Below are 11,374 nucleotides of genomic sequence, written 5' to 3' on the forward strand. Positions count from 1 at the left end.
TCATTTCATATATAGTATAGTATGATTAGATTAGATCCCTGTTACTTTATGTTGGCCAGAGCAGTAGTCCTGGCACTTTTCTTGCATAGCTCCTTCCTCATTAGCAGTCTGTGGTGGTTTCCCAGGTGCCTATTGCTAAAACAGAGAAAAGATATTGATTTCTATATGTTTGCCTTTATAAGAGGTTGTCTCTGAGTGGAAATGGGGAGTCAGGCTGTTGGGGCTGGTTATTTTGTCATAACATATAGGATTGAATGACTCTTTTAAACTACATTCTTCTGTAATTTTGATAAAAATTACACAATAAATGGTAATGGGGCATCCCAACTAGTTTATGATTTAAACATTACTGTAGTGTTCTACCATTTAGGATAATATTTGCAATTTGTTTGGATATAACATAGCTTTTGTTTAAATTTTTTCCTTGACTTCTTATTTACTTAGATTTATTATTTATATTGTTATGCATAAACACTGACTTGTGAAAAGTTTTTCTGCTTTCATTAATAATAATCCTAATATAATCATAATAAATTATAGTAATTGGTTTCCTTAATATTAAACCACCCCTGCATTCCAAAAATAATCTTGAGTTAGTTGTAGAGTATTATTCTTTTGCACACTGATGGATTCTCTTCGCTAATGTGTTATTTAGAATAACCACCCCACCAAGTAGGAACTCTCCTACTTTTGTTTATTGTTTGATGTTTAAATAATTAATAATTACTAACTGCATGTTGATTACAAATCAGAGCGAGGTGCTAGGATGAACAGTTTTCTAAATAGGACACCAGGATCCACAGTTGCAGGGCCCAGTCAGCCACTGGAGTAGGCAGTTCTGTACTAAATAATGAGTGGGTACAAAGGGACGGGGCTCTTAATGGTTTTTGTTAACAGAAATCCACTTCTTCCTTGCCGCCAACAACTCTGGAAGGGGCCCATGTTCACAGCTGCCTGAATGGACTGGATCCTCTGGTCCACTTCCGCACAGGGCCAAGATCAAGCACACCACGTGGTTTCCCTCAGCCATCCAACTGTCTGTCTCTGTTTTGCAGACTTTGATGAGCTCCTCCTTGTTATTGCGGATATAAAGCTCAAAGTAGTCACATTTCTAGCTGTTACCTATCTTTCTGATGCTCATATTCTTCAGGGGGATGACTCCTCTGGACTCCTTATCCATCATGTATTCAAAATAGTAGAGGCAATTGGCTCTGAGGATTAACCAGTGCTGCTTCCACATTTTCACCTGGCCCCCTTTCCCCGCCCCAGTTCAAGGAGTCAGCCTCAGGGCACTGGTTGAAGAATTTCTGATTATCATTCCTGATCATCCTCAGGCTCTTGAAGGGCTCATTTTGGGTGGTCCTAGAAGTTCCAGATCAGCTCCTTAGGCAGATCCCACCCTACTTGCTGTGCTGGTTCATAGCCACAAAATGCTCCAGGCCTGGCTTGTTCTAGCATTATCTCTGGTGAAGGACAGTACATAGCAGGCATCTGTGGACTGGATAATCCCAGGGTGGCATCTGCAGTATCCACAGGCAAAGGCTTCCATCGTCTGATCAATCTTCTGGTCCTCTCTGGGGAGACAGTAAGCTCCACAGAAATTGCCTGAGGGCCTCACCAGTCATGGAGATCCATGAAGTTATGGAGCATTGGTAGGTTCATCTCTTCCCTCTCCTCTAAGTAGTCCCCGTGACTGTCTTGTTCAGGCCCTTGCCCTTGAACAGGAAACAAGAAGTGACCCCTTGGGGGTGTGCACTGGGAAAGTTTGTTCTCTACCAAGAACTTGATCCCACTTCTTGGGGTCCTTGCTGAAGTTCTTTTAACTATTGCCATGTTCTGCTCCTGTTGCAAGGACTCACTGCCCTCAGTGGCCTCCAGGCACCCTCCCTCATGGCTTCACTGAGCTCCGACCACAGGTGGTGGATCTCCAGCAGCAGCTTCTGTGTCAACAATGAGGCATTCTCCAGCTCCATCTGTTCCTCAGGAGTTCAGTCTGGGTGCTCATAGACACTATCCTCCATGGCTGCCAAGTCCCCACAGGCAGGGCTGGATCCAATTTCACCTGTGGGCCCAGGTCAGCCAGTCAAATGCCTTGAGGGCTGTTGCCACTGCCTAAACAAGGGAAAAGAAAACTAAAAAACAAAAGGAGTAGCAGGATAGCGGAGACACTAGAATAGCTGCCTCATAATAAAACAGGTTCCTGACATTGTACAGGAGGCGGTGATCAAAACCATCCCCAAGGAAAAGAAATGCAAAAAGGCAAAGTGGTTGTCTGAGGAGGCCTCACAAATATCTGAGACAAGAAGAGAAGCAAAGGCAAAGGAGAAAAGGAAAGATATACCCATCTGAATGCAGAGTTCTAAAGTAGCAAGGACAAACAAGAAAGTCTTCCTCAGTGATCAGTGCAAAGAAATAGAGGAAAACAATAGAAGGGGAAAGATTAGAAGTCTCTTCAAGAAAATTAGAGATACGAAGGGAACACTTCATGCAAAGATGGGCACAATAAAAGACTGAAATGGTATGGACCTAACAGAAGCAGAAGATATTAAGAAGAGGTGGCAAGAATACACAGAACTATACAAAAAATTCCTAATGACCCATCTAACTATGATGGTGTGATCACTCACTTAGAGCCAGACATTCCTGGAAGGAGAAGTCAAGTGAGTCTTAGGAAGCATCACTATGAACAAAGCTAGTGGAGGTGCTGGAATTCCAGTTGAGCTATTTCAAATCCTAAAAGATGATGCTGTGAAAGTGCTGCACTCAATATGCCAACAAATTTGGAAAACTCAGCAGTGGCCACAGGACTGGAAAAGGTCAGTTTTCATTCCAATCCCCAAAAAAGGCAATGCCAAAAAATATTCAAACTAACACACAATTGCACTCATCTCACACACTAGCAAAGTAATGCTCAAAATTCTCCAAGCTTAAACAGTACGTGAACTGAGAACTTCCAGATATTCAGGCTGGATTTAGAAAAGGCAGAGGAACCAGAGATCAAATTGCCAATATCTGTTGGATCATTGAAAAAGTAAGAGAGTTCCAGAAAAACATCTATTTCTACTTTATTGACTACACTAAAGCCTTTGACTGTGTGGATCACAATAAACTGTGGAAAATTCTTAAAGAGATGGGAATACCAGACCACCTTACCTGCCTCCTGAGAAATCTGTATGCAGGTCAAGAAGCAATAGTTAGAACCGGGCAGAGAATAATGGACTGGTTCCAAATTGGGAAAGGAGTACATCAAGGCTGTAAATTGTTAGCCTGCTTATTTAACTTATGTGCAGAGCACATCATGCAAAATGCCAGGCTGGATGAAGCACAAGCTGGAATCAGGGAGAAATATCAATAACCTCAGATATGCAGATGACACCACCCTTATGGCAGAAAGCGAAGAGGAACTAAAGAGCCTCTTGATGAAAGTGAAAGAGGAGAGTGAAAAAATGGGCTTAAATCTCAACATTCAAAAAACTAAGATCATGGCATCTGGTCCCATCACTTCATGGCAAATAGATGGGGAAACAGTGAGAGACTTTTATTTTCTTGGGCTCCAAAATCACTGCAGATGGTGACTACAGCCAGAACATTAAAGGCGCTTGCTCCTTGGAAGAAAAGCTATGACAAACTTAGCATATTAAAAAGCAGAGACATTACTTTGCCGACAAACATCGGTCTAGTTAAAGCTATGGTTTTCCCAGTAGTCATGTATGGATATGAGAGCTGGACTATAAAGAAAGCTGAGTGCAGAAGAATTGATGCTTTTGAACTGTGGAACTGGAGAAGACTCTTGAGAATCCCTCTGACTGCAAGGAGATTAAACCAGTCAATCCAAAAAGGAAATCAACCCTGAATTCATTGGAAGGACTGATGTTGAAGCTGAAGCTCCAATACTTTGGCCACCTGATGCGAAGAACTCACTCATTGGAAAAGACTATCATCTTGGGAAGACTGAAGGCAGGAGAAGGGGATGACAAAGGATGAGATGTTTGGATGGCATCATCAACTCGATGGACATGAGTTTAAGCAAGTTCCAGGAGTTGATGATAGACAGGGACGCCTGGTGTGTGCAGTCCATGGGGTGACAAAGAGTTGGACACTACTGAACACATGAACTGAACAAAAAGAACATAAGTTTATAAGTCAGAAAATAACATCTTAGTATTGTGAAAATGGGCTTCCCAGATGGCTCAGTGATATAGAATCCCCTCCCAATGCAGGAGACATAGGAGACAGGGGTTTGATTCCTGGGTCAGGAAAATCCACTGGCAAAGGAAATGGCAACTCCCTCCAGTATTCTTGCCTGGAAAATTTCATGAACAGAGGAGCCTGACAGGCTACAGCCCATGGAGTCACAAAGAGTTGAACAAAACTCAGCAACTGAGTACACACAAAATTATGTCGTGAAAATAAAGGGTGTGTGTGCCAAGTCACTTCAGTCATGTCTGACTCGTTGCAACCCTATGTACTATAGTCCACCAGGCTCATCTGTTCATGGGATACTTTAGGCAAGAATACTGGAGTGGGTTGCCATGCCCTCCTCCAGGGCATCTTCCCAATCCAGGGATCGAACCCACGTGTCTTATGTCTCCTGTATTGGTAGGTTAGTTCTTTACCACTAGCATCTCCCGGGTGGTACTAGTGATAAAATAAAGGGAAAATTAAGGGAAACTTCACTAAAATTGAGCAGCAAGACCAGAATAGGGAGCTTTCAGGCAGTGCCACGAAACATCAGTACAGATCCCAGTACCAAGGAACCTATTTTGCACTTCCAGAAGAAACTAACACTATTTCACTAAGGCAGCAGGAGGAAAAAAAATCTGGCCTGGCAACAGCTCAGCCAATGAGCCTGTCACGACTCAGCCAATGAAAAACCACAATACTTTGAACTCCTCTGTGTGTGTGTGTGTGTGTGTGTGTGTGTGTTAGTCACTCAGTCATGTCCAACTCTTTACAGCCCCATGGACTGAAACCCACCATGCTCCTCTGTCCATGGAATTCTCCAGGCAGAGTATTGGAATGGGTTGCCATTTCCTTCTCCAGAAGATCTTCCTGACCCAGGGATCAAACCTAGGGTCTTCTGCACTGCAGGTGATGCTTTACTGCCCAAGCTACTATGGAAGCCCGTTTTTGAATTTTTTGAACTTTTAGTTTCCTCCAATGGACTTTTGTTATAAGGTTCCTCCTGACTTCCCCTTCTCTTCTATAAAAGTTTCTTCTCCTTTGCTTTCACAGGACTTCCTTGTGATTCACATAGTTGAAAGAAAGTGAAAGTGAAAGTTGCTCAGTCATGTCCAACTATACAGTCCATGGAATTCTCCAGGCCAGAATACTGGAGTGGGTAGCCTATCCCTTCCCATAGTCGCATGTCCCAATTGGCAGTTATTTTCTGCTTCCCTGGTGGCTCAGAAGGTAACGAGTCCGCCTGCAATGCAGGAGACTCAGGTTTGATCCCTGGGTCAGGAAGATCCCCTTGGAGAAGGAAATGGCAACCCACTCCAGTATTCTTGCCTAGAGAATCCCCATGGACAGCGGAACCTGGCTGGCTACAGTCCATGGGGTCACAAAGAGTCAGACAGGACTGAAGCAACTTAGCACACACAAACAAGCCAAAATAAAAAAAAAATTTTTTTAATCTAAGCACTGTGCTCCATGACCCCACCAATATTTGGCATGAAGTTTGAATCAAGATACATGCAGTAATACTACAAAATCAGGATGCTATTACCCTTAGAGTTACCAGGCAACCACAAATCCCCACTGAGTGTCAGGTTCCATCCCTAAGAACATAGGCTATAGGCTTTCCTTGATTTTAACTAATTTTTTTGTTTGTTTTATCATTTCGTGTACCATTACCAGTTCATGTAAGCATGGGGAGTGTTTTGAATATTTTAGTTCATCCATAGTACCACTATTTTCAACAATGAGAGCTCATATTTTAACATCCATTATTCCAATTAATAATCCATTAATGTCTCCAACAGAAGCTAATTTCTGACACTCATTAGTTTAATGTGCAAAATGTCTAATGCTGACCAGAATTAAGACAACTGAAGTAATTCTGGTAATCCTTATGGAGTATGAATTCCCTGTTAGAATGCCATCTACACTAGCAGTATAATTTTAACCTTACATATACATATCTTACTGTTTATATTTTAAACTATAGCTTTTGTAACACTGGATTCAAATACTAATTCTACTGCTTAAAATCTATGTAATATTGGACATGAATGTAATTTGATTCCATGGAGATTCAACTGAAGTGTAAAATGGGGATATAATCTCATAGAGTGATGAGCACTAAATAATATATATGAAAAAGCATTATAAACTGTAATACAGTCTACAAATTACAGTAGAAACAGTGTCAGTCTTTATTTTGGGGGGCTCCAAAATCACTGCAGATGGTGACTGCAGCCATGAAATTAAAAGACACTTACTCCTTGGAAGAAAAGTTATGACCAACCTAGATAGCATATTCAAGAGCAGAGACATTACTTCGCAGACTAAGGTCCATCAAGGATATGGTTTTTCCTGTGGTCATGTATGGATGTGAGAGTTGGACTGTGAAGAAGGCTGAGCACCGAAGAATTGATGCTTTTGAACTGTGGTGTTGGAGAAGACTCTTGAGAGTCCCTTGGACTGCAAGGAGATCCAACCAGTCCATCCTGAAGGAGATCAGCCCTGGGATTTCTTTGGAAGGAATGATGCTAAAGCTGAAACTCCAGTACTTTGGACACCTCATGCGAAGAGTTGACTCACTAGAAAACACTCTGATACTGGGAGGGATTGGAGGCAGGAGGAAAAGGGGATGACCAAGGATGAGATGGCTGGATGGCATCACGGACTTGATGGACGTGAGTCTGGGTGAACTCCGGGAGATGGTGATGGACAGGGAGGCCTGGCGTGCTGTGATTCATTGGGTCACAAAGAGTCGGACACAACTGAGCAAATGAACTGACCTGAACTGAACTGATATTATTTATAATAATATTATTTATAATAATTTTGGATAATAATATACCTAGTAGAGGTTAGGTTATGTTGAGATCCTTTGAAGATTTGTCCTTACATGGAACATTAGGTGACCTCTAATGCTCACCTATTATAAATATTACAGTTCAGATACTCTTTGTCTACAAAGACGGGAAAAAGCAAAATGAGTAAGTTATGGATCCTTAACCCAGAAGGCATTTCTTTTTCTTGGGAATGGTTTTGATCCCTGTCTCCTGTACAATGTCATGAACCTCCATCCATAGTTCATCAGGCACTCTGTCTATCATATCTAGTCCCTTAAATCTATTTCTCACTTCCACTGTATAATCATAAGGGATTTTATTTACGTTATACCTGAATTCTTCCCTGGTGGCTCAGACGGTAAAGCCTCTGTCTACAATGCGGGAGACCCAGGTTCGAGCCCTGGGTTGGGAAGATACCCTGGAGAAGGAAATGGCAATCTACTCCAGGACTATTGCCTGGAAAATCCCATGGACAGAGGAGCCTGGCAGGCTGCAGTCTATGGGGTCGTAAAGAGTCGGACATGACTGAACGACTTCACTTCACTTCACTTCACCTGAATTGTCTAGTGGTTCTTCCCCACTTTCTTCAATTTAAGTCTGAATTTGGTAATAAGGAGTTCATGATCTGAGCCACAGTTAGCTCCCACTCTTGTTTTTGCTGACTGTACAGAGCTTCTCCATCTTTGGCTGCAAAGAATATAATCAATCTGATTTCAGTGTTGACCATCTGGTGATGTCCATGTGTAGAGTCTTCTCCTGTGTTGTTGGAAGAGGGTGTTTGCTATGACCAGTGCATTCTCTTGGCAAAACTCTATTAGCCTTTGCCCTGCTTCATTCTGTACCCCCAAGAGAAAAGAAATGCAAAAAAGCAAAATGGCTGTCTGAGGAGGCCTTACAAATAGCTGTGAAAAGAAGAGAATCGAAAAGCAAAGGAAAAAGTGAAAGAGATATCCATTTGAATGCAGAGATCCAAAGAATAGCAAGAGATAAGAAAGCCTTCCTCAGTGATCAGTGCAAAGAAATAGAGAAAACAATAGAATGGGAAAGACTAGAGATCTCTTCAAGAAAATTAGAAATATCAAGGGAACATTTCATCCAAAGACAGGCTCAATAAAGGACAGAAATTATATGGACCTAACAGAAGCAGAAGATATTAAGAAGAGGTGGCAAGAATACACAGAAGAACTGTACAAAAAAGATGTTCACAACCCAGATAATCACAATGGTGTGATCACTCATCTAGAGCCAGACATCCTGGAATGTGAAGTCAAGTGGGCTTTAGGAAGCATCACTACGAACAAAGCTAGTGGAGGTGATGGAATTCCAGTTGAGCTATTTCAAATCCTAAAAGATGATGCTGTGAAAGTGCTGAACTCAATATGTCAGTAAATTTGGAAAACTCAGCAGTGGCCACAGGACTGGAAAAGGTCAGTTTTTATTCCAATCCCAAAGAAAGACAATGCCAAAGAATGCTCAAGCTACCGCACAACTGCACTCATCTCACACACTAGTAAAGTAATGCTCAAAATCCTCCAAGGCAGGCTTCAACAATACATGAACCGTGAACGGCCAGATGTTCAAGCTGGTTTTAGAAAAGGCAGAGGAACCAGAGATCAAATTGCCAACATTCACTGGATCATGGAAAAAGTAAGAGAGTTCCAGAAAAACATCTATTTCTGCTTTATTGACTATGCCAAAGCTTTTGACGGTGTGGATCACAATAAACTGGAAAATTCTGAGAGAGATGGGAATACCAGACCACCTGACCTGCCTCCTGAGAAATCTGTAGGCAGGTCAGGAAGCAACAGTTAGAACTGGACAGGGAACAACAGACTGGTTCCAAATTGGGAAAGGAGTACATCGAGGCTGTATATTGTCACCCTGCTTATTTAACTTATATGCAGAGTACATCATGAAAAACACTGGGCTAGATGAAGCACAAGCTGGAATCGAGATTGCCGGGAGAAATATCAATAACCTCAGATATTCAGATGACACCAACTTTATGGCAGAAAGTGAAGAACTAAAGAGCTTCTTGATGAAAGTGAAAGAGAAGAGTGAAAAAGTTGGCTTAAAGCTCAACATTCAGAAAACTAAGATCATGGCATCCAGTTCCATCACTTCATGGGAAGTAGATGGGGAAACAGTGGAAACAGTGTCAGACTTCATTTTGGGGGGCTCCAAAATCACTGCAGATGGTGACTGCAGCCATGAAATTAAAAGACACTTACTCCTTGGAAGCAAAGCTATGACCAACCTAGACAGCATATTAAAAATCAGAGACGTTACTTTGCCAGCAAAGGTCTGTCTGGTCAAGGCTATGGTTTTTCCAGTAGTCATGTATGGTGTGAGAGTTGGACTATAAAGAAAGCTGAGTGCCAAAGAATTGATGCTTTTGAACTGTGGTGTTGGAGAAGACTTTTGAGAGTCCCTTGGTCTGCAAGGAGATCCAGCCAGTCCATCCTAAAGGAAATCAGTCCTGAATATTCACTGGAAGGACTGATGTTGAAGCTGAAACTCCAATATTTTGGCCACCTAATGCGAAGAGCTAACTCATTTGAAAAGACCTTGATGCTGGGAAAAACTGACGGCAGAAAGAGAAGGGGATGACAGAGGATGAGATGGTTGGATGGCATCACCGTCTCAATGGACATGAGTTGGAGTAAACTCCAGGAGTTGGTGATGGACAGGGAGGCCTGGTGTGCTGCAGTCCATGCGGTCACAAAGAGTCGGACATGACTGAGTGACTGAACTGAACTGAACAGAACCCAGAATGCTAAAATAATTTAGACTGGCACTGGGGTGGAACCCTCCCCTATGCTATTCCACTGGAAGATTTTCTACCAAATGAGGGTGGACAATAGATTTAATAACAATACCTGACATTCATCCAGTTTTTATTATCTGCTAGATCGTGTGATTAAGTACATTATTTTATTTAATCCCCACAATAATTCAACTAAGTAGCTATAGCTTTCAAGCTCACTTTAAAATGAGGCCTGGGACTACTCTGGTGGTCCAATGGCTAAGACTTCAAGTTCCCTTTGCCAAGGTGGGAGGGCCTTGGTTTGATCCCAGATCAAGGAACTGGATCCCACATGCTGCAATAAGACCCAGTGCAGCCAAAAAACAAAAAGGACATCTCAGGGGTTTTCTGGCAGTCCAGTGGCTAGAATTCTGTACTCTCACTGCTGAGGTCCTGGGTTGCAATCCCTGGTTGGGGAACTAAAATCCCACAAATCTTGCACCATGGCCAGAAAAAAAAAAAACTGACATCTTACCACCCTCATGCCTCAAAGCCAACAGGGAAAGGAAGCCCTGAAGTATGAGAAGAAACCAGTTTGTTTTATTTATGGCCATACTATTTTAACATGCTATCAAGGTAATCCTCAAAAGTCTTAATAAGCTAGGCTTCAACAGTACGTGAACTGAGAACTTCCAGATGTACAAGCTGGATTTAGAAAAGGCAGACAGAGGATGAGATGTTTGGATGGCATCACTGACTTGATGACATGAGTATGAGCAAGCCCTGGGAGTTGGTGATGGGCAGGGAAGCCTGGCGTGCTCAGTCCATGGGGTCACAAAGCGTTGGACTTGACTGAGTGAATGAACTGAACTGAAGAGGAACCAGGTATCAAATTACCAACATTCATTGGATCATAGAAAAGGCAAGGGAATTTAAAAAATTACATCTTCATTGACTACACTAAAGCCTTTGACTATGCGGATCATAACAAACTGGAAAATTCATAAAGAGACAGGAACATGAGAATACCACACCTGTCTCCTGAGAGACCTGTATTCAGACAAGAAGCAACAGTTAGAAGTGGACATGGAACAACTAACTGGTTCCAAATTTGGAAAGGAGTATGTCAAGGCTGTATGTTGCCACCCTGCTTATTTAACTTATATGCAAAGTACATCATGTGAAATGGCAGGCTGGATGACTCACAAGCTGGAATCAAGATTGCCACGAGAAATATCAATAACCTCAGATATGCAGATGATATCACTCTAATGGCAGAAAGTGAAGAGGAACTAAAGAGCCTCTTGATGCAGATGAAAGAGGACAGTGAAAAAGCTGGCTTAAAATTCAACATCCAAAAAACTAAGATCATGGCATTCAGTCCCATCATTTCATGGCAAATAGATGCAGAAAAAGTAGAAACAGTGACAGATTTTATTTCCTTGGGCTCCAAAATCACTGCAGATGGTAACTGCAGCCACGAAATTAAAAGACACTTGCTGCTTGGAAGCTATGACAAACCTAGACAGCATATTAAAAAGCAGAAACATCACTTTGCTGACAAAGGTCTGTATAGTCAAAGCTATGGTTTTTCCAGTAGTCATGT

At 42.1% G+C, this 11,374-nt stretch overlaps 1 pseudogene; it reads right to left on the reverse strand.

Annotated features, from left to right (window-relative positions):
- Positions 1 to 736: 736 nt before the first annotated feature.
- LOC138438245 (cytohesin-2-like) lies at positions 737 to 2,652 on the reverse strand (annotated as a pseudogene).
- Positions 2,653 to 11,374: the final 8,722 nt, after the last annotated feature.

The sequence above is a fragment of the Ovis canadensis genome, chromosome 3 (assembly GCF_042477335.2).
Source record: "Ovis canadensis isolate MfBH-ARS-UI-01 breed Bighorn chromosome 3, ARS-UI_OviCan_v2, whole genome shotgun sequence".
Taxonomy (NCBI): Eukaryota; Metazoa; Chordata; class Mammalia; order Artiodactyla; family Bovidae; genus Ovis; species Ovis canadensis.